Source organism: Engystomops pustulosus, chromosome 10 (assembly GCF_040894005.1).
Source record: "Engystomops pustulosus chromosome 10, aEngPut4.maternal, whole genome shotgun sequence".
Lineage (NCBI taxonomy): Eukaryota > Metazoa > Chordata > Amphibia > Anura > Leptodactylidae > Engystomops > Engystomops pustulosus.
In genome coordinates, this window is record NC_092420.1 from 66,955,993 (window position 1) to 66,981,076 (window position 25,084).

The window sequence follows — 25,084 nt, forward strand, 5'->3', positions numbered from 1 at the left end:
GGCCACATACTACAGGGGGCCTGGCAGGCCACATACTACAGGGGGCCTGGCAGGCCACATACTACAGGGGGCCTGGCAGGCCACATACTACAGGGGGCCTGGCAAAATATACATTCATCTACAGCTACATTGTCGGAGAAGAGGCATTAACACACAAACAGAATACAATTTTCTTAGGAGATGACGGAGTAAGATAGAAACTTAAGTTACGCAAGAACGGATGCAAGTGAAGATCTTGCCTTAGGCCTCGCTGGAAACACACGTTACAATTATCCAGCTTTATATGGGGAAAATAATAAATGCTTCAGAAGGTCAGAGGCACTCATTGTCGCACTTGGACGTTTTCCAACATGATGTTTAGTGAATCCTCAAGCAAGAAACTGATCTCACTGAAAGTAGAAAATGGTCTTAGTCCTTTCTTGTGCCAGAGGCCAGCGCCATAAAGGTCCAAGGGCAGGCAGATGTATCACTGACAGATTGTCCTAGAGAAATAATAACATTTAACAGGTCTGATGTTGACATGAATTTGCACCTGAATTTTGACAAATGTGAAACAATACTAATTTTTAGAAACAGGACATGGTAGTCATTGCCCTGTAATATTAAGATTATTACTTTATGGTAAATTTTGGCCGAAGGTATTACTTTGGCTATGTTTTTCCACTGACTTTTATAATGTAGGTCATAAAAATCTTGTGTCCCACTGTGAAGAATGACATGCACTCAAAAAATGCAAAAGCAGTAAAAGGGGTTTGTACAGGTTAAAAATAACAATACAAAATATCAATTTTCATTCCCCTCGGGATACAGCTCCAGCCCTCGCACTGTCCTCCTAGTCTTTATATAAAGGTGGCACCCATTTTGGATTGGTAAAGTCGGGAATGTGGCCAAGGCTCACAAAGAATCTTTTTAAGTAGATAATGAGCATTAGGTATAGCATTAGTGTTACCTGCCATTGTCAGTGAAGGGATTCTGCTACATAAACTACAGCAAAATAAAGTATTGAAAACAACGGCAGGAGATAAGCAGCATTAATTGGGGAAAATTTTTATACTGAAGACCAATTAAAAAACCCCTCCAAAAAGAAGCACATACTCTAGAGAGAAATTAAAGATTCTGTTTATAATCATATTTTATCAATTGACAACAGAAAGAGTAGGCACAACGCAAAAAATGCAACCAAATCAGGGTGTATGATGGAAAGGAGATGGGCATTTACCACGGCAAGTACGAGACCCTATTACGGTCTTGTGTAAAGCGGAGGCTTACTGCAATGTGTCCTGCTGCTTTCTCCTGGATGCAGAAAGCGGGATACAGGACTTCACAATAAGTCCCAAGTCCTGCTGCCTGTGGGTAACATGACTAGCTAGCTTTACACAAACTTTTAGAAGCATGAAAAATAGAGAAAATTAGTACAGCACTAGTTAAAAAGTAAAAATAAAACTTAAGACATGATTAAAACATGGTGTTTATGCTTGAAATTAGCATGGTGTTTAATCTTTGCACCTCTCATTTTCATCCATTGGGTCACTATAGTAAACAGACAAGGGTTAGCGAATGCGCAGTGGCCGAGGGCTGTTTGCCACGACCCCTGGATCAGTGCAGCGTCCAGTTTCCAGATCAACAAAAGTGCCGCAGATGGGATTCGAGAATCATAACAACACATATAATGCAACTAATCCCCTTTGTAATTAATGATTACAGTTTGGTGCTGCTGTTTTGCGGGTTAGAAGGGATTCCATTCATCGGCACCTACACGGGCTACTGGAAACCATGGGTCTGTGCAAAAGCCCCTAGAAATACATGGATGGTGTGGAAGCAGATGTCCCAAAACAACATTACTAATGATAAGGAATTAGATTGGACCTTTTAATGTGGGTTGCAGTGTATTTACTTTCTGTGTGTTTTCAACTTCTGTCTATGTAGAATTGTTTATAGGAGGTATATAATGAATATGCATTATCATTAGTTCCCTGGGGAAGATGTCTCTTGTGTCTCTCTTGCATAACTTTATGAAAAAAGGCAAATTTTCATATGAGAAGGATGATATACATTCAGTTTACTAGTAAATCTCTCTGATTTTGATATGTCACTACCATCATAATAAAGAATTCATCTATTGTTATATAATGATATACAACAGTAATGCAGAAAATGAGCACCTATATGAAGTGCCGAGAAGCAGCGTTCTATAGGAAAAATGTTATACATTAATCCCTTTCATCAGATAATACACAGTTTTATCACCAAACGCGCCTTACTAGCTGTGTACTATAACATATAAGACGTGACCTTAACCCCAGACAGTTAGAACTTACACTTCTACCTATTGAGCTGCAGTTGCGTCCACATTTACTAAGGTGCTCATTCTAGAACTCCTAAAAATCATGACAATATTTGATGGTCTTTAATTAACATATGGATCACAGGTAATGTAACCATACTTAATTACTGCCATGCCCTACCGCAGAGCTGCACAATTGTGCACCATCATATGAACAAATTATTAAAGGAATCTGATAATTTGAAGCAATATATTCCCTTTGTTTTCAGTCGCAAAAGCAAAATATACAAAAGGATAAAGTCAAAGGAAACCTAGTGAATAGGTAAAAACCCGCTCTTACCATACTATTCAAATGTACCAGCGATGCAGTAAGATATTAAAAAAATTAAATACTTTATGAAATATGCATTAAAAACACTGAACACCCAGGGGTCATGGATAAGTAGCGAACAATACTTGGTACTACGCTTGTAATTTGTGGGCGTTAAGGTCAGTTGGCGTTATGCTTCTTAGTTTTTTACTTGCCTACCTTTTTTTTAGCTGTTGTACCACCAAAAAAACACAGTGTTTGGACCAACCTCTCACCCTCTGTTACGGACCATGTGGCACGGCACAACAAGCTACAATGGTAGCTGAAGAGACAGCACCACTGGTAAGATGTAACTTTTCTTTACTGTATTGCAAGGTTTGGTAGTGATTTGCTAAATATGGCCCAGTGTTTAATTCCTAGATTGTTGCATTTTGACACGTTAGGGGAGATACCTCAAAACTGGCGTTTATAACATCAGTCTTAAACCCCCCCCCGCCAATGCTCCGGCGCCCATATACACCAAAAGGTACCGGCCTCATAGTGAATATGGGCGCAAATTCCATCAGTTCCAATTTTTAACCCGGATCAGGGCTAGCAGTGTTTGCTGCTATAGTAAATGTGACGGGCCCGGTGTTCAAGCCCCTAGTTAGTCTCCCGCCTGTCCTGCTCCTCCTCATAACAAATTCTATAATGGGCGGAGGAGAGGGAGATTCATATGGTTTCTCACCCAGAAAACTGGCAGGGAATCCATAATGAATCTTCCCCACTGATTTACATTGTGTATGCTCAGTGACCCCCTGGGTGTTCCGTGTTTTAATGCTTATTTAATTAAGTATTTAAGTTTGTGTTTTCAGTCAGCTATTACATTTTTCACCATGTTTGCCATGTTTCTTTCAACTGGGCCGTGTGATGTAGGTGGCCGACCCTTACAGTCTGACAAATATAGTAGTATAACTGTGCAGATTTTGGTTATTTACACCAAATTTCTGAACATCCAATCATGAGAATGTGCCAATACTAAGGTGTGAATGCAGATCCCAGACTACTAGTTATACCTTCATATCTTACAGGACAGTTGCAGAAATTGCTGCCTTAAACTCCAAGTGTGTGAACATACCCTTAAAGGGGATGTGTCAAATTTGCAAGTTATCCTATAGCCAAGGGAAATAATATGCTGACTGGTGGGGAGTCTGACCACAGATCAGTGAATATTTTGTACCCCTGAGGATGGGAGCAGTAGGTTGAGCCGGTGTACTACCATGTACTACCTGTCAGAATTGACCAAGTGCAGTACTCCTCCATCTATGGTAGTCCCACTGACTGAATGGAGCAACAGCCTACAAACTACATAATCATTCATTAAGGGGAAGGAGACCTCCATTACCATGACCAGTGTGGTTCCTGGAGGTCAGACCCCATTCAATTACAATATTATGTACAGGAGATAAAACATAAGCTCAAGACAATCCTTTAAAAAAAAAAACTCTTTAAAAATCACTTGCTTTAAGACGCTCATCTAAAGTAAACACTCCAGTGCATGCCCAATATATCCCTTGTAGCAGGAACTTCTGCTCTATACAAACACGCACACACCTACCTGACACACAGCCATAAAGTAATAAAACAAATAGGAAAAAAAACACCTTAAATAATCATTCTAGTACTAGTCAACATTTTAGTATGTTACATTATATTGGTATGACCTAAAGAGCACGTGACAACTCCATTAAGTGAAATTACAAAAATTCCCAGTTAACTATTGACTTACTTTAGGACTGAAAGTGCGATTTCCATTACATTATCTCTATTATCATAATTCACGGGTCAGACATAGAACAAGACCGACAATGCGATACTTAATGCTAGGATACATCCTCCCACTTATCCCATCACATTAAAATTTTACAAAAGCTCAAATGAAACAATGTAAAAAAAAAAATCATAAAAATAAACAAACAAGTGAAAAGTTTATCACATTCTGGTGGTGGGGGGCATCCAACCCCTACAAGGGCTCCCCATAGACCTCAAGGGCTCTGTTTGGCACCAGAATTTCTTTTGATAAATGCAAACCATTGCTAATGGCTGACTGGAGCCAAAATCCTGTCTCACAATTCTTTGGATGTCCCTCCCCAGCTGCAAATACAACATGTTCCCCAATAACAGAGCCTCCAGTACAGTAGCAGCCATACATAGGGGATGTGGGGGGCAGTGCCCAGTGATGGTGCCAGCTGCAGGGCTGCTGTACTGCATGTATGTGCAGTGTCATCAGTGCTCATCACTGCAGAGGATCCGGTGCTGTGTGCAGCATTACCTGGGCTGGAGCGGGCATGGTCAGGAGCTGCTGCTGTCTGCTCACACGTTAGGTACAGCAGGAGCTGTGGGGAAGCTCTCGGCAGGAGACGGCCGCCAAGTCTCGCGAGATGTGAGCCGGCTTCTCGCAGCGTCCGCCGCTAGTACTACATTCCCAGCATAGTCACTGTGTATGTGACAGCCCGGGGCCAGCCCGTGTGTGTGCCCGCTCCTCACTGCCAGCATCATGACACCTTGTTCACACTAATATGGCTGTGGGGAAAAAAAAAACCCTGTGAAGAGAATAGGATTGCACCCCCAGACTATTGTCTTCAGGCAGCAGTGCAGGGGTTAATGACCCTGGGGGGGGGGGGGGGGGGGGGGGGGTCATATGATGCCAGGCCACAAAAGGTCAACTTGAATTAAGTGGTGAAATGCGGAAGTCTGGTTCGAAAATGCGTGAAAAATAGAACTGCATTCCAGATTTATTACATTTTGTAACACTTTCTTTCATTTGTTGCCTCAAAATTGAACAAAATAGAGGAAGTATCGCTTTAAGGCGACATTCACATGAACATATGAGTGACGTATTCAGGGCCGGCGTATATATGCCTCCCATACACTTCTATGGCCTCACGTACCATAGCCCGTAGAAAGATGGGATATGTCCTATCTTTCTACGTAATACGGCTTTGTATCCCTATGGAGAGGGGCGGCCGTGAGTAGCACTCATCCCCTTCTCCACTCCCTGCCGCCGACATCGTGTGAATGTAGCCCGGCGGTACATGTGGTGTTTTGAACCCGTTTTTGGCCCGCTTTCAAAACGCATCCGTTTTTGACCCGTTTTAATTAAAATAATTGGTAAAACCGGTCAAAAACAGATGCATTTTCAAAAAACACATAAGTTTTTTAACGCCTGCTTAAAAACGGCCCAAATACGGGTTCAAAACGCCACGTGTGCCGCCGGCGTAAGAGGCCCCAAGTCTGTTTTTTATTGTGCAGAAAATTAAGGATAAATGGACACAAAGCTGTGGTCCGTGGTGTGATAACGTTTTCCCACGTGCCATTTTTGTTGCGTTTTCAAATGCATCCAAGATGCAAGTGAGAGGGGGTTTGGCCAAAACACTTAGGGTGAAGACACACATGGCGTTTTTGGGCCGTTTTTACTAAGTGCGTTTTCAGATCGTTAAAAACGCATGCGTTAAAAACGCATCCGTTTTTTGAAAACATATGCGTTTTTGTCAGTTTTTCATTGCGCAATTTCGGAAAAACTGACAAAAACGCATGCGTTTTTAACGATCTGAAAACGCACTTAGTAAAAACGGCCCAAAAACGCCATGTGTGTCTTCACCCTTATGCGTGTGGGTTTTGACCAAACCCCCTCCCACTGGCTTTTTGGATGCGTTTAAAAACGCAACAGAAACGGCACATGGGAAACCGCCCTCACACATTCATTGCATTTGGACCCATGCACATACATACACATGTTTTTCACGTATCAGTGTGGAGTAGAAAACTCGTAGCAGGCCCGATTCCTGCCCATGTTTCTGGCTTGGGCTTTCCTTTAATAATTTGGAGTACCACAAATCTATCTGAGATGCCTTGTGCCACATTTATTTACACCTTACTGACTTGTATCTGTACGCCACATGTTTGTTAAGGATGTTATGCAGCTAACACCTGCGGCTCACACCGGCCAGTACTGATCGCAGGTGATAACCCCTTCAGTGCCGCCATCAAACGTGATCATGGTGATGTCAACTTGCATCCGCCTGGGGCCCCCTACGACAGCCGGGAAACTTAGGAACAGTCCAGTGGCTGTAATAGCAGGATCTGTAAAGGACACTGTAATATTGCAGAATATTGTTATTAAAAAAAATATTCTGTTCCTATAACAGAAATGAAAATAAACATACACACATAAGGTATCCATTTTGTCCCAAAATACTTGAGCCTGTGTCCCTAAATATAAAAATGGTTATTCCCAGTGGTAAACCCTGTAACAGAAATATGTGGCCAAATGTCTGAATTGCCACTTGTTTGCGATAATTACATTAAATTTTTAATAAAAAGTGATAAAAAGATCACACAGTTCCCAAAATGGACGCATTGAAAATGTCAGCTCGTCCTGCAAAGAATGATACCTCAGAGGGATTGTTATAGACTAACTAAAAAAAAAATTAGGTGGGCGGGGGTGGCCTGCATTAAAAAAATGACTAGTACTTACCTCGTTCGGTAATTTTTTTCTTAGGGCGCGTTCACACGTTCCGCTATCGTCGCGTTCATAACGCGACGCTAGCGCACAGTGGGCGGGGCTCGGGCCGATCGCATATGCGTTTCCCGCGATCGCATGCGTTTCTCTGGAAACGCATATGCAATCGCCCCAAACTCCGTCCCCTGTGCGCTGGCAGAACGTGTGAACGCGCCCTTAGGGTGACGGCACATGCAGCGCTTTGAATGCGTTTTTGGCCCGTTTTTAAGTAGGCCATCAAAAAAATTCATGCGTTTTTGACAGGTTTGACCAATTATCTTAATTGAAACTGGTCAAAAACACATGCGGTTTTTGGCGGACTGCTCAAAAACGTGTTCAAAACGGCACGTGTGCCATTACCCTAACAGGGGCACGGAAGCTCGACTCTTGCATCTATCGGCCGGCACACCCACCCGACCACTGTCCCAGCAATCAGTCAGGCGATGGGACATGCCCAGTCAGCCGGAATCTACAAGAGCAGAGCTTCTGTGCCCCTGTTTGCAAACAGGGGTACGGTGCAGAGAGAGGGCGGCTCGGGACACCAGGAGTGACGGACATGGCAAGTACCAGTTTTTTATGCCGCCCACCCACAGCCACCTAATTTTTTAAATTATTCTCGTACAACCCTTTTAAGCATCTCTGGACACTGAAAAAGTTATTGGCATCAGAAGATGGCGAAAAGAAGAAATTTGAAGGGGTTCGTGTCCCTCTAGTGGTTATGTATGTAATACAATAATACATTCTGCTCCTTTTACCGTCTTCTAGGTCACAGAGGTTAAAGCTCAAGATCTTCAATATATCAATCGTAATCTTCGAGTGTGGAAAGTGGAAGTAAAGCCTTTTGGCGGTTTCAAGAATTTTTGAAAGAGTCCATGCAGTTTTCAGAGTTTTTCTTCTGTAACCAGATGTTAGAGTGTAATAGACAGTGCGGGTATGATGCCGTTCTGATGCAGTTGTGATGTCAATTAAGCAAATGTGACAATAATTCATAACAAAATGATTAATTAGTGACAGTTTAATGTTAACAGTTATGAATTATCATAAAATTCCTTAATTAGAGCATCTGGCCGCATCTACAACTACACTGTGTGAACATGGCTGTAATACAACTTTTCTGCTTTGCAGCATTTAAATATAGATGACATGGCAAAAGTAAGCAGTCACTATTTTAAAAATCATCTGAAGCAAAGTAGAAAAGATTCTGATTGAAGCTGCATTTCCCACATTGAGGATGGATTCACACATGACTTTTGCATGCGTCAAAACGTGTGCGTCGAAAACGCGTGCGGCAGAATGCATGCATTTTTAAATGTTACAATGCGATTTTCTACTCTAGAAGAGTTTTTCTTCATTGCTGTAAGTGTAAGCAGATGTGTAAATGTATACAGGCAGTCCCCGGGTTACATACAAGATAGGGACTGTAGGTTTGTTCTTAAGTTGAATTTGTATGTAAGTCGAAACTGTATATTTTATCATTGTAGTTCCCGACAATTTTTTTTTTTGCCCCAGTGACAATTGGAGTTTCAAATTTTTTTGCTGTAATAGGACCAAGAATTATCAATAAAGCTTCATTGCAGACAATTTTAAGCTGATTATTGCAGTCTGGGACTATTTTAAAGCATCCAGAGAGCTTCACCAGAGGTCACAGTGGGCAGAGGTGTCTGTCTGTAACTATGGGTTGTCTGTAAGTCGGGTGTCCTTAAGTAGGGGACCGCCTGTACAGCAATGAAGAAAAACGCTTCTAGTAAAACGAACTGTAACATTTAAAAACGCACAAGTTCAGACTCATCCAAAACGCCACGTGTGAACCCACCCTCAGGGCGCGTTCACACGTTGCGTTTTGACCTGCGTTTTCATTGCGTTTGAAACGCATATACTAGAGATGAGCGAGCACTAAAATGCTCGGGTGCTCGTTATTCGAGACGAACTTTTCCAGATGCTCGAGTGCTCGTCTCGAATAACGAGCCCCATTGAAGTCAATGGGAGACCCGAGCATTTTTTTAATAAAACTGAACAGTAAAAGAACAGTGCAAAAAAAAATTCCAGATGTTTGCAGATGTTTTACTTGTAAGAACACATTGAAATAACACTATTCTTCACTTTCCAGGTGTTCGCGCGTGTCTCCCGCTAAGTTAGATGTTCAGAACATCTGGAATGTGAAGAATAGTGTTCTTTCAATGTGTTCTGCACTTAAATGCTCCTGTGTTCACTGTTTTTAATGTTTTAATTCTATTCTTCACATTGCAGCTGTGCGCGCGTATCTCCGAACCTATCGGGAGACACGCGCGCACACCTGCAATGTGAAGAATAGAATTAAAACATTAAAAACAGTGAATACAGGACCATTTAAGTGCAGAACACATTGAAAGAACAATATTCTTCACATTCCAGATGTTCCGAACATCTCCGAACCTATCGGGAGACACGCGCGAACACCTGGAAAGTGAAGAATAGTGTTATTTCAATGTGTTCTTACAAGTAAAACATCTGCAAACATGTGTAATATTTTTTTTTTACAATAAAAATACTTTTATTCAATTTATTTTATTAATTTACTGCTCGATCTCGAGCCGGTGAGATACTCGTCCGAGTAACGAGCCGGTCCAAGTATGCTAATACTCGACCGAGCAGTATACTCGGACGAGTATACTCGCTCATCTCTAGCATATACAACAGCTGAGGAGAGGTGATTTGCCTAATTACATCACTGTTAACGTTTCCGTTTACAAAACGCATCGTAAACGCGATGTTAACACATGCGTCAACAAAGTGTTAACACATGCGTTTTGTTCACGAATGCGTTAACATTGCGTTTACAAACGTAAACGGTAATGTTATTAGGCAAATTACCTCACATCAGCTGTTGTATATGCGTTTCAAACGCAATGAAAACGCAACCAAAACGCAACGTGTGAACGCGCCCTCAGGTTTTCTGATGCTGGTTTTATGTCCACACCAGAAATGCATTGAAAGAAAGATGAGGAGTAGCGCCTCTCAATGATATCTTCTCACCTGTTATGATCCACACCTGAAAGCCATCGGAAAACCTGAGGCCACGTACACACATTCTGTGTTGTATGCGCCAGATTAACTATGTGTCACCCCCACAAAAACCTAATTTCCAAGGTATATTTTGTTCCTCAATTTGGGCGCAACTTTTGAACCTTGAGGGAGCGTTCACACGTTGCGTTTTGACCTGCGTTTTCATTGCGTTTGAAACGCATATACAACAGCTGAGGAGGGGTGATTTGCCTAATTACATCACTGTTAACATTTCCGTTTACAAAACGCATCGTAAACGCGATGTCAACGCATGTGTTAACAACGCGTTAACGCGTGCGTTAACATTGCGTTTACAATCGTAAACGGTAATGTAATTAGGCAAATCACCTCTCATCAGCTGTTGTATATGCGTTTCAAACGCAATGAAAACGCGACCAAAACGCAACGTGTAAACGCGCCCTAAGGGCGCTGTCCCACGTTGCGTTCGCAAACGCAGACGCATTCAAAACCGCGCCCACCGGGGCGGTCCGCGGTCCGATCGCATCGGCGTTTCTATGGAAACGCCTGCGATCGGGAACGCAAAACACCGGCGGCTCGTACCCGATCGCAGGCGTTTCCATAGAAACGCTGATGCGATCGGACCGCGGACCGCCCCGGTGGGCGCGGTTTTGAATGCGTCTGCGTTTGCGAACGCAACGTGGGACAGCGCCCTAAGGGTGGTGGCACACGTGCCGTTTTGGCTGCATTTCTATGGAAACACCTGTGATCGGGAACGAGCCGCCGATGTTTTGCATTAAATTAACGCAAAACACCGGTGGCTTGTTCCCGATTGCAGGCGTTACCATAGAAACGCTGACGAGGCATGGTGAGAAACGTGTGTTGAGGTGTCGGATAGTGTGTACTGGTAGGGCTGTCATGGCGTCTGGTGGGTACTGGTTAATACTTTTGTGGTTGTGACATATGTTTGAATATGTGTTAATACATTGTACAATATTAATTTTCTGAATTGGGCATGTTGCAATAGCAGGACCTGTCATATATAATGTTACATTGGCCTGGATAGTGTTAGGCCCCTTCCACACTAGCGAGTGTGATGCGATGAACTCGCATCACACTCGCAACGCAAGCTGCCGGGAACGCACGGCCCGAACGCTGCACCGCGGGAGTGAACTCAGCATGTCAGTTCACTCCCGCGGTGCAGCGTTCGGGCCGTGCGTTCCCGGCAGCTTGCGTTGCGAGTGTGATGCGAGTTCATCGCATCACACTCGCTAGTGTGGAAGGGGCCTTAGGCCAACACCAGCGTTGTATATACATGTAATAGTGCACCCCTCCAGTTTTCCCACACTATTGCGTTTTTGCGTATTTGCGTTTGTTTTTAGATGTCCTTTTTTTAATGGGGTTTTTAGTATTTACATATTTGCTGTAATATACTTTTGATTGGAATTATAATAAAGATTTTGATTTATCGATTGAGGCATATTTGCGCTCTTCTATGGAAGCTTGATAGAGGTTATTTCTATGGAAACACCTGTGATCGGGAACAAGCCGCCGGTGTTTTGCGTTAATTTAATGTAAAACACCGGCGGCTTGTTCCCGATTGCAGGTATAACCATAGAAACGCTGATGCGATCGGGCCGCGGCCCGCTCTGATGGGTGCGGTTTGGTCTGCGTTTGCAAACACAAACGCAGCCAAAACGTCCTGTGTGACAGCGTCCTAAGGGTGATGCCACACGTGGCGTTTTGAACACGTTTTTGGTCCCTTTTTAAGCAGTCCGTCAAAAAAACACATGCGTTAAACGCTTTCGATAATTGATCAAACCTGTCAAAAATGGATGTGTTTTTAAAAAAACAACTGCTTAAAAACGGGCCAAAAACCCGTTCAAAACGCCACGTGTGGCATCACACTTACACTTTACCTAACTTCTTCTACTTTCCCAACACTTAAAATAAGACCAACAAAAAGATAAAGTCAACCAACTTCTTAACCTCTTTACAAATGTGATTTGTAATCTCTGACAATTATTTGTTCTTAAGGTGCACCAAATACATTAAGGTGGAGTGACACCATATAAAATCACAGTACAAAATGCTAAACTTGGACGCCAAAAAAACAACACCGATCGGCAAATATAATAAATGACCCCCACTTTGTTTTTTGATGTGTTTTAACTGCATTGTAAAATGCAGTGGGGGGAATCATTGCCAGAATGCATAAGGTTTCAACTGAAACACATATGTTCTGTAATCACCCCATGGTGTTTTTTAAAATTATTTCCAATGCAGTCAAAAGGCATCCAAAAATGCAACATGGGCACACAGCCTCAATTTGGTGCATAAAAAATACCCCATAACAGATTCACTCATCTATAGTTGCAACATTTTTTGTTAGTAAATTATGGCCCCTGCCGAAACCAACTTCAGGATACCAACTTTTGATGTCCATGGGACAATCCAGCTACTTTGGGACTTTTAGCAAGTATGGGGTTACCTTGGGTCAATACTTTATGGCCCAAATGTGATGCCACACGCAGCGCTTTGTCTGCGTTTGAAAACGCAAACAAAGCCGCCGGTGTTTTGCGTTAATTTAATGCAAAACACCGGTGGCTTGTTCCCGATCGTAGGTGTTTCCATGGAAACGCCGATGCGATCGGGCCGCGGCCTGCCCCGGTAGGCACGGCTTTGTTTGCGTTTTCAAACGCAGACAAAGCGGTGCGTGTGGCACCGGCCTTAGGCCGGCGCCACACAGGGCGCTTTGTCTGCGCTTGCAAACGCAAACGCAGACAAAGTCACGCCCACCGGGGCGGGCCTCGGCCCGATCGCATCGGCGTTTCTATGGAAACGCCTGCGATCGGGAACGAGCCGCCGGTGTTTTGCGTTAATTTAACGCGAAACACCGGCGGCTCGTTCCCGATCACAGGCGTATCCATAGAAACGCCGATGCGATCGGGCCGAGGCCCACCCCGGTGGGCGTGACTTTGTTTGCGTTTGCAAGCGCAGACAAAGCGCCCTGTGTGGCGCCGGCCTTAGGGTGGTGTCACACTTGGTGTTTTGAAACAGTTTTTGGTGCGTTTTTAAGCATGCGTTTTCAGTCCGTTAAAAAATGCATGCGTTTTTTTTTTTAAAACGCATCCACTTTTGTCCAGTTTTAATTAAGATAATTGGGGAAATCCAGACAAAAACGGATGCTTTTTATAACGGACTGAAAACACATGACTAAAAACGGCCTCAAAATGCCACCTGTGACGCCACCGTTAGTCATGCTGCACATTAACCCATTTGGTGTCCCAATTTTCAAACTTTTATATTCTGAACAGTGTCTGCTCTTCTCCTCTTCTACATTAGTTCTTGTTACTTTGTATCAATATCAAATGAATCACACTTTCACTCAGTGGTGCTAATCTCCATGGCGAATCCTACATCTTGTGCTTGGGTAGCTTAGTACTAAGCAGGTTATAGGCTCAGCCACTGATGTTTCTAATACTCTGTAATCAAAGTAAGGTCAATGTGATACCCTCGTATTGTTACAGGGGAAAAACTGGCTGCCAAATGCAGGAACATTTAACAGAATTTTTAATAAATATACATGTATTGCTGTGGGTGATTGCAGCAGCGCCAGATAAACAGAGTTGTCAATATAAAACAAGAATCAAATTCCGCCAGAACATATTTTTATCTACTATTTGCAGACTCCAGATTCTAACATGTGTTTCTCTGCATCAAAGGCAAAGACTTAAAGCTGCCAAGAGAAATTAGATGTTCTGTTCTGTGCCAGTTGGGATAAACTGAAAATCTAATATATTTTGGGGCTGCTCAAATGTCTAAGAAATACCCAGTAAAGGTAACGTTTTTAACATCCAGCCTATTTCACACCTTACATATAAATGCCAAAATTAGAGAAAACCCTGTTTGTGACCTATAGTCTCTCTATGACCTTGAGGTTAGAAAACTATGTCAGAGAAAAACTACTAGCACCTGCACTTGCTGTACATATAATGATAAATTAATATTAACATGCAAAGATTCTCCTGCATTTGCTTACAATTATGTCAGCCCAGGCACGTTAAGACACATGGACCAATCACTTATTTATAAATGCTGTCCAGAGTCAGGCTGGTGTATATTGGGCTCAGCCTTTAGCACCCCTAATCCCCTCTTTACATAGAGCCATTCACGGGGGCTGAACAAACAGTAGGGCCGCGGTCACACGTACCGCTAGACGTCCGTTCATAGCGCGACGCTAGCGCACAGGGGGAGGTCCTTGGCCCCAACGCACATGCGTTTCCAGGGAAACGCATGCGATTGTTAAGCCGATCGCATGCGTTTCTCTGGAAACGCATGTGCGTTCGGGCCGAGGACCTCCCCCTGTGCGCTAGCGTCGCGCTATGAACGGACGTCTAGCGGTACGTGTGACCGCGGCCTTGGTGGTAGAGTTATAGATCATATATTTATCAAAAATACCAAAGTATATCAACAAAATGTGTCTAAAGACGTCGCTGCAGACTCTGGACCTGCGCCTGCTGACATCTAAAGTCAGTGGGTGGTCCGAGTTAAACACTTTGTTTCACTGGTTTCAGTCTTTCCCAGGTTTGTCAACAAACATAATGGAGCACATTTACTAAGGGTGATGCCACACATGGTGCACATTCTTCATGAATCTGGCGCTCCCTGCACTCTGTCAGAGCAGTGCAGGGAGCGCCAGATTCATGAAGAACGTGCGCCACAAATCCTGAATCTGGCACCCTCTGCACTATACACAGGGCTCACCTGTGCTCCGCTCTTCCCGGCCAGCGCGTCGCACATATAACTTGCAGGTCCTGGCTCCTGCTCCCTCCTCTCCGGCCGTGCGTGTGCGTTCCAGACTCCTAGGGCGCGCGCCGGCTTCAGGAGCTTTATAGGGCCAGCATGTCACTAATTGGCCATTTTCAGGTAATCTATTTAACCCTGCCTCTTCCTGCAAACCCTGCCGGATCTTTGTGCCTATGCCTTAGAGAAAGATCCCTAGCGATATTCTAGCTTTCCTGTGTCTTCTACGTTCCTGTGGGTTCCCGTGTATCCTGCGTTGCTGCTCCCTTGTGTTCCTGCTGCCTAGTTCCCGTGTCCTGCGTACTTGTGTTCCTGCATGCCTGTGTTCCCGCTCCCATCTACCTGGACCTCCCGTTGCTGACCCTGGATTGGACTTGACATTGCATCTCTGTTGCTTGCCCTGAACCTGTGCCTGGACCTGACCACGAAAGGGTCTTCTGATAAGGTACCTCGACCTTGGCTGCCACCGCGGGCTAGTCGCACCTGTGGAACGACCTGGTGGTACCCTGCCACAACAACTCCATCCCGCTTTGAGGCGGGCTCTGGTGGAGACCAGGTGCCACTTAGACTCAGGTCCCAGGTGTTGGCTAGTACCACCTCCTACGGAGGTCCAGAGTATCCACTGATCCTGACAGTAAGATCCAGCAATGGATCCCGCCAAGGTTCTGCTTCCCGGTCGGCCCAATCTTGCCACCATCGTGGTCCACCAATCCCGGCAGAATGCCGCACAGCTCGAACAGCTGGAGCAAGTCACTGCCATGCTACAACAGCTGCTAGCTACCCAGCATCAGCAAAAGGTTCCTGAGGCTGCTCCTGCGACTCCTGCTACCCCGGCTTGTCTTCCTGCCGCTGAACCCAGGCTACATATCTCAATACCCGGCAAGTATGATGGAGATCCCAAGATGTGCAGGGGCTTTATAACCCAGTGCTCTCTGCACATAGAGTTCATGCATGTGGTTTAGGGAGCGCGCCGAAGAGTTACGCCTCAGAAAAACCCAAGTCCGCCCACAACATCTTCCTCAGCTGGCTCCTGCTTTCCAAAGGCTGCTCCAGCCTCCGGTTGTACCATCTGCAGAGGAGCCTATGGAGGTGGACAGAGACAGATTCTCTTCCCAGGAGCATATCAGAAGATGTCAGGGAAACCTCTGCCTGTATTGTGCCAGTCCTGAGAACTTGCTTGGGTCTTGTCCTTTCCGTCCCCATCGTCCGGGAAAACGCCAGTACCTTGGGTTCTTGGGAGAAGCAATCCTAGGTGTAAGCAAAGCTTCCCAATGCCTTATGATTGAGGTGCTTCTCAACATTGGCACTGGCACCCAGATTTAGGTCTCCGCAGGGAACTTTGTGGATGCCGTTCTGGTCTCCCGGCATCACATCCCGGTGGTTTGCCTCGAGAAGCCTTTGGTCATCTTCTCTGTCAGTGGCCAAATCCTCTCTGACATGGTCCAGTACTGCACCAAGCCTCTGTCCTTGCAAGTCGGTGTGCTTCACAAGGAAAGACTGTCTTTTTATGTACTACCACGGTCCAAGTCCTCCATCCTGTTGGGTCTAACACGGTTGCAGCTCCACGCACCCGTTCTTTACTGGAAGAGGGGGGAGATCCTTCGATGGGGAACTGATTGCCAGTCTTGGTGTGTGGAGATGCCTCATCCAGTGCTAGTCCTGGTTTCTTCTGTGGCTCCCAAGGACCTGGAGGGCCTTCCCGCTTATTATAGGGACTTTTTTGACATCTTCTCAAAGAAGCCTGAAGAGGGGATTCATATGCAAGTCTTCTTCTCTGGCTGGTTCAGGTTTTTTCTTTCTGACCAAGAAAGACGGGCCACTCCGTCCATGCATAGACTACCACGGTCTTAACAAGGTCACAGTTAAGAACCGCAATCCGTTGCTGTTGATCACGGAGCTGTTTGACCGTCTTCATGGAGCCAAGATCTTCTCCAAATTAGATCTTCAAGGGGCCTACAACCTCATTCGTATCCGCCAGGGAGATAAGTGGAAGACCGTTTTTAATTTCCGTGATGGACACTCAGAGTACCTGGTGATGCCGTTTGGACTCTAATGCACCGGCCGTCTTCCAGGAATTTGTTAATGACATCTTAAGAGATTTGCTTTATGTCTGTGTTGTGGTCTATTTGGACGATATCCTGGTATTCTCCCCGGACCTCGAGACCCACCAAGTCCACATACGGCAAGTCCTCAGTTGTTTAAGGGCCAATCGCCTTTACGCCAAACTTGATAAGTGGCAATTCCATCAGCGGAGTATTCCATTTCTTGGCTATATCATCTCCAACAGAGGTCTCCAGATGGATCCTGCCAAGCTGTCAGCGATTTTTCCGTGCCTCGTCCTGTAGGACTACGCACTATACAGCGGTTTCTGGGCTTCGCGAATTACAAACGTACAGGTGGAGAGACATCTGTATCCTCAGTTTAACACGCTTAGCTCTATTATACACAGAGAGAGCACTGTCACATGACCGCTCCACCTGTATGTTTGTAGATGGACTCTGCTTCAGCGCTGATGCAGGAAGAGGTTAGTCTCCACCAACTTCATCACTGGTGAGAAAGGTTTTTGACAAACACTTTCAGAACAAAAAAATACCATAACTTTGAAAAGAAAGGGACAAGTAACCCAATCTGGGCATTGTTCTGTTTGTCTTAAAAGAGGAATTCACATATGACGATTTAGTAAAATCATAATAACTAAGGAGTTATGCCTTAAACACTCAAATATACTTGGGAAATGTCACTCATCTATAATGTTGGCATAAAGAGGCTTAGGATGACAGCTGTGTTCTGAATACTATGCAAATGAAATGAACTTAGCCAAAAACATGGGGTCATATGTTTTAGGATGATAGCATTGCTATTTGGTGAGAAGTATGAAAAGGAAATATCACTCATCAATTAATTATGATTAAAGAAGCTTATGATGATTGCATGTTCTTTAGCACAATGATCCCCAACTGCGGGCCGCAGCCAAAGACCGTGCTGTAGAATGCCTCATCGTGGGGCAACTACTGAATATTTGGGGGCCATTGATACAAATTTTGGAATAAAAAGAACCAATACTCACTGTACCCCATTCCCCTGCAGCAGTCCTTTATTCTCTTCGCTGTCACAGCTACACTCTCTGAGGCTGGTAGGCTTGACATCATGTTGATGAATGCAAATAATTAGAGTTGGTAAATGTGGTCAAAGATTTTCTTTAAAAGAATAGAAACTTTATGGGATGCACAGTGGTTTGAAGTCTGTTTTACCTGTATATTGCCCTAGCTGCCGAGGAGGATAAAGAAAGCAGACCAATTCAGAAATCTGGCATTTGCCAAAATTCTCCGATGGGCCATCTGGCCATATATCAGCCTTCCCTATATTAATGATATGCAATTTGATATCCTGACAAAGACCATGTAAACCTTCATCTACAGTTCATTGAGAATATCTGAAGATTAAGGCAAGCTCCCTACTGTACAATGAAATTGTAACTCTATTGATCTTAATTATTTGCAAAGTCAAAAACTCAACCTTTTCAGTATTTAAGTTTTTCAATTAAGTTTCCTGATACTCATTATCAAATCTAACAAAGTTCAAGACAAGAATCCATCATCCATTACATTTACAAACTTTTATCTTACGGAAATCAGCAAAACAAAAATTAATATGATCGAGCATAAAAAAGAATGTGCTTGATCAAAATTTGCCGGAAGATGATAAAGGGAAGGTTCCTCTATTGCCACGGTGGAGCCTTTCATTTCATGAATGATGGATACTATTAATTTTTATTGATGATTTCAGAAAAGTAAATAAATGAAAGAAATTTGTTGTCCATAGACAGTGGAAGGAACGGTGCACTAATGTTCATCAGTAAAATATAAATCTGTGCACAAATCCCTGGACACCGCCTACAAGCCGATCAACACCAGGGTTGTACCTTGTGAAAACAATAAGATTCTGTCTTTTCTCTTGTTAGTCTAGCTGTATGATCAGGAAGTGGTCTCATCAACTAAAGACACAAATCTGTACTACATCAAAAACAGGATAGAAAAAAAATGTAAATAAAACAAGACTGACAAACATTTCCTTATTTTACTTCCTCCAAGGAAGCACATTCAATGGAAAATTCAGCTTTATTGTCCTATAAAAAATGTTTAGTATTGAACACATCAAAGGGCAAGGTGTCCTTTTATAATACAGTAACATTTGTTCTGTAAAAATAGTTGATTTATTTAAAGTGACATGACATCACGAATAGGTATTAAGGAAAGATTTAGTCTTGACTTACAATAAGGCTGTTTGCCCACAAGTGAAATTGTTCCGAAAAACTTGCTCTATGCTTGTGCAAGATTTACGGACCAAACCCACAACGGGTGAACTGTAATCAGGATCAGCAGTTGTAGGTTCAGTCCAGTAAGTCCTGCACTGGTGTCACTGACTGGGTTTGTCGGAACAAACTCGTTTGTGGGAAATGACAGAATAAGTAAGATGTTCACTGGCCCGAATGTGTATCTAAGCCAATGGCACATAATATAGTTTAAAGGAAATCTACCACTTGTTTTTTATAATTATGAACCAAACATACCTTGAGAATGTTGTAACTACACTGAAGCGGAAACATCTTATTTAATCGCTGCACTGAGTGGTTATGCTCAAAAAAATTATACAATTCAGGACCTTGGGAAAGCTGGGTGCAGACTGGTTGCCATACATAAAAAGAGCTGCCTGAACTGTCCAGACAGGACTAATCTACCTGAGCTGGATGACTCATAAACAGCAGCTGTGGATGATACAGCAATTAATTACTTCTGCCTGTCAGGGACAACACAGTGGTGTTGTGTTCTCATCTTATGCTGGGCAGGACAAGGCTAAAGCAGCACATAATTAGGGTGAGGAGAAGCACAGTGGCAGCCAGAGGAGGGACAGAGTCTCATTATTATAATTTTATATATATTTTTTTTTTCAGCAAAACTCAGTTCAGGGATTAAAAAAATATGTGTCTGCATCAGTGTTGCTACAGCATTCTCAAGGTTTGTTTGGTTCACAATGCATAAAAGCAAATGGTAGATTTGCTTTAATACTGTTACTCCTCCCTTCCCCCAGGAGGCCAGATTCATAAAAAAAGAACACATCCTTACCTATGTCTTCTAAGGTTGCATCCTTATCTAAAGTTTAGCCTCATCACAGGAAGTATAGCCCCCTGGACAATGGAAGTTACATCCAAGGAGGCCACTCATTGGATGAAGCATTTCCCATGACCCACTGGGACTTTTGTCTTGATGCAGGCCAGAAACCTGGAAGTAATAGAGTGACGTAGGAGCCAGAAGCCATAACTTGATAGCTAACCATGGCAGCCTGGTGACAATTGAAGGTCCCAGGTCTGCCATTAATTTCTTCATTTTTTTTTTGCAATACCAGAGACCTACACCAATAAGTTGTATAACATGGACAGGCAAAATGCTTTGGAAAAGTCTTTAAAAGCATTTATCAAGTGTTTGACAAAAGTGGAATCACATAAAATGATAAAATATTAATAAAATTGACCTGAATTGAATATGGTCTTTCTGCTAGATGTAGATATGTCTATTCTACCTCTACTCAATGGATTGTTATTGCCCATTTATAAACTCCTTCCATTAATCTTCGTATCATTTACTGTGCTTTTCCATCAGTTAAAAGAGGAGCGATAATGCTGACAAAATGCAATTATTTTGTCACATGACACAACGATTAGGTTTTGGATGGTGTGTTAAGAATTTCCTATTAAATACTGTATATACTTGTGTATAAGCCGAGTTTTTCAGCACAAAAAATGTGCTGAAAAACCTCACCTCGGCTTATACACGAGTCAATGAAAAAAAAATAAACTCACATTCTCATCCGCCTATGCTCATTGCGGTTCCCGATCCTCGTTGCAGCTCCTGGCAGCTCCTCTTCGGTCTTCTCTTTGCTCCATTAGCCGGCAGAGATGCTTTCTTGCGATCTGCTGGCTGGTGCAATCATAGTGCAAGGAAGCGTCTTTGCCGGCTAATGGAGCAAAGAGAAGACCGAAGAGGAGCTGCCAGGAGCTGTGACAAGGATCGAGAGCCGCGACAAGCATCGGGGCGCTGGAGGGTGATATCCAAGTTTGTTTTTTTAATGTGCTGGGTGGGCTCACTGCATACTGCTGCGGGTGGGCTGGCTGTATACTAATGGAGGCTGGCTATATACTACAGGGGGCTGGCTGGCTATATACTGGGAGACTGACCAATGCATTTCCCACCCTCTGCTTATACTAGAGTCAATAGGTTTTCCTAATATACACAGTATATTCTTCTATTTTTATGCATTTGTGTAATTGAACTTGCTATTTGACTTGTTTCTATAAGGAACTTACGTGTAATAATGTAAAACAACATAAGAAGTAAGATTTCCCTCATATTTGATTTTTCTTTCTCTCCATGATCAGACAGTCTTTGGGTGCCAAACTTTTTTTTACATTTGTTTTTATTACTCCCTGTTTTTTTTGCATTCAGACGCAACCTCAGAGATGAGACATGTCCTATTCCTGGATGTTTTCTCATCAGTCCCAGTTCTTTTAAAATGAATTGAAATCCATAGAAAGCGGATTCCGCTAAATTGTGAAGTGTGTGTAATCTATGTGCAGTCCGTTTTTGCATATGCTGCTAGGAAATATCATGTGACCTGAGGCCTATATTTCAGTCAATCATTGCCCGACATTCTTCATTTTTGCAGATTTGCAAAAATGGATGGCATATGGATGACATGTGGAACGTGTTTCTGGCCATATGGATAAGATACTGAACAAATACTGAACGCAAAAAGCTCTGCTCACACTATTTAAAAAAAAAATAAAAAATTTGTAAAAGAAACCTTAAACCCTGTTCAGATGTCGGGGCTTGGTTGCTTTTTTATTGTGTTTTGAAAGGCATTAAAATAGCTGAGGAGAGTTGATTTGCATAATAACAATTCTGTTAACATTTGTGTTAACCAAAAAGCATTGTAAATGCAATGTTAAATAATGTGCTAACATTATATCAACACATTTGTTAAAATCACGTTAACAAATGTACCGTTAATGCGGTTCAAAACACAATGTAAACGAAACCAAAATGCAACATGTGAACTTGACCTTAGTGTAAACATAGCTTTAAAAACAAAAAGATTTTGCTCAGGGGACCGATTTTCCATCATAAAAAGTTATCAGCAGCAAAAAATTTACTAAATTGTATTTTAATTATTTCAGATTATGTCCCTTGATTGCTAAGGATTTTTTATTTTTTACAGATTTCAGCCCATGTCATGCAAAGGGATACACCTGTGGAGAAAATCTAAAATATACATCAAGATGCCATTTATTGGGGGTCCCTTTCTGCGGCTAATACCATGCTGATTTTCGCTAAGGCCCTTATTTCACTTAGTTCACGCCAGCAGCAGGGGTTTCTGTCACACTCTCCATTGTAGAAGAATGTAAGTGAAACGAACAATGGAATATGAAGAGAAAGTCTTCCATTCCCAGTAGATTTTAATGGACCTTCCATACATCCTGTTAGTTATAATAGGAAAAAAAGAATCACTCACTACTGGGCTATTTTTTTCGCTATTAAAGGAAACCTACCACTTGGAAATGGTCGTTCTGACCCACACTAACCTGCACATAAGTGGAGCTGAGCTGGTGCAGGCACATATTTTGGTTAAAAATATAACGAAACGGATGGATTATAACTATAGATTCTTATCTTTGCTAATAACCCACTCAGGGCTTCTCTCTATGTCACAGCGCTTAGGTATTAGCATACTAGGGGAGGCATGCAGAGTGCCGTCCCCGCCCCCCCCCCCAAACCCTCCCTTCTTCGCTCCTGAGAGCCGGTGACGTCACCGAGCCCTCAGGAGCATGGCTCACATGATATATCAATATAATGCACAGAGTTCGGTCTCCAGCAGAGTGATCAGTCCGTGGCACTGCACTTCTCACGTCCATGATAACGGACTGATTACGCATGCGGTTTTGCCAAACCCCCTCCCACGCGACAAAAACACCGGGGCACGTTTACTAAGGGCTGTGCCCCAGTTTTCTGTTGGGTTTGACATATTCTTTTTTATTGCAAACTGCTTGTTTGAGACACTATGTGGCACACGCTGCACTGTTATTCATGCGACACACATTACTTCACTGAAAGTGGTGTTCTGCTGCTCAGTCTGACCGTGCACCACGTTTAACATGCAAAGTCCGACTTTGTGCTACACACCCCATGTTAAAGGTGCACCAAAAATGGTGTATTCTATCGAAGCAGTGCATGGGGCGCCAGATTCATACAGAACCTCAACAGAAATCCTGAATCTGGCGCCCTCTGCACACTACACAGGCAACTGCACATAGTAAAGACTGCACTGCCCTAAGTAAATGTACCCCACCACCTAGGAATCTGCCCTGAGGGTGCGGTCACACGACGTGTTTAACACATGCTTTTAAAAACGCACTGCAACAGCTCCTGGGAGATTTGCCTAATTAAACAGCTGTTAACACTTGCGTTTACAAATCGCAAATGTTAACGGTTGTATTTATGCATTAACAATCATGTTTTGTAAACAAATGTGTTAACAGCTGTTTAATTAGGCAAATCTCTCTTCAGCTGTTGCAACGCATTTTTAAACGCATAAAAGTGTGGTTAAAAATCACATATGTTCGTAGTCCTTGTGTTATCCGTGTGTTGTCCATGTTATATCCGTGTCCATTTTGTCACGTTTGCCACGTTGTAGAAGGACGTTGAAACAGAATATATTGTATTTAGGCCGCGGTCACACATACCGCTAGGCTTCCGTCATAATGCGACGCTAGAGCACAGGGGGAGGTCCAGGGAAACGCATGCGATTGTTAAGCCGATCGCATGCATTTCTCTGGAAAGCATGTGCGTTCGGGCCGAGGACCTCCCCCTGTGCGCTAGCATCGCGTTATGAACGGACATCTAGCAGTACGTGTGGCGCCGGCCTTAATCTTGCACAATGTGAGAGCCACAATATCATGGTGAGCGGAGGGCACAATATGAGGGGGGACCTGGCAGAGACACAAGGAGATGTAGAGGGGGCACAATGGGAAGAATCATGTGGCAAATTTGCAGAACCGTTGTGTGGTAAAAGGTCTGGGATCCTTCATAGCTAAAAAAAAGTTCTAGTTCCCATTTACTTACGATATCTATGTAACGGGTGCGGATAACTCCAGGCATGTACAGCTGGTAAGAGGCTGCATGTAGCTCTGTCCCAGAGGGTCACTAAAGTAATAATCTCCATTTCCTTATCAAGAACTGCAGCAACAGTGACAGCTGCAGGATGGAGAGAGTATAGCGTCATTTTATAAAGTGGTTGTCTGAGAAGTTTTTTTTTTTAGGACTCCTATCTACCCTTAGATTAGGCCGCGGTCATACGTACCACTAGGCGTCCGTCATAACGCGACGCTAGCGCCCAGGGGGAGGTGCTCGGCCCGAACGCACATGAGTTTTCAGGGAAACGCATGTGATTGATAAGCCGAGGACCACCCCCTGTGCGCTAGCGTCACGTTATGAACGGACGCCTAGTGGTACGTGTGACTGCGGCCTTTCTATGGAAACGCCTGCGATCGGGGACGAGCCGCCGGTGTTTTGCGTTTAATGCAAAACAACGGCGGCTCGTTCCCGATCGTAGGCGTTTCCATAGAAATGCTGATGCGATCGGACCGCAGGGTGATGCCGCACATGGCGTTCTGAACCCGTTTTTAAGCAGTCCGTTAAGAACGCATCCGTTTTTGACAGCCTTTACCGATTATCTTAATTAAAAATGGTAAAAAACAGATGTTTTATAACGGATGTTAGGGATTTTTATGCAGGGCCCCAACAGCCCTCTTGACTTTTGTAAGGTGAGTCCTAATTAACCCTTTGAGGGAGGATGAGATAGCTGCCGGCAGCGAGCTGACAGAGTAAATGAAAGACACAGTCGGTCTTCCGATGCACTCAAATCAAACTGTTTATTTCAAACAGATACAGCTATATTTTAACACATAGAGATCAGCATTTGGGGTGTTGATAAGGACTTAGATCCTATTGGCCATTATGTTTTTGTACCAGCACATTCTGGGAAAAATGACTAGGCCTTGTTTACAGCCATGCTTATCTACACAATGGCTCCT

The 25,084-nt window shown here is 43.5% G+C and overlaps 1 protein-coding gene across 2 annotated transcripts in view; it reads right to left on the reverse strand.

Annotated features, from left to right (window-relative positions):
• DIPK1A (divergent protein kinase domain 1A) overlaps positions 1-24,239 on the reverse strand; it is a 92,683-nt gene extending 68,444 nt beyond the window's left edge. The window contains exon 1 of one of the 2 annotated variants that reach the window (XM_072127384.1): positions 24,114-24,239. The gene's annotated coding sequence lies outside the window, so the exon portion shown is untranslated. Of the gene's footprint in view, positions 1-4,905; positions 5,064-24,113 lie in introns of those variants that run through there. The other variant, XM_072127383.1, reaches the window with a different exon arrangement.
• Positions 24,240-25,084: the final 845 nt, after the last annotated feature.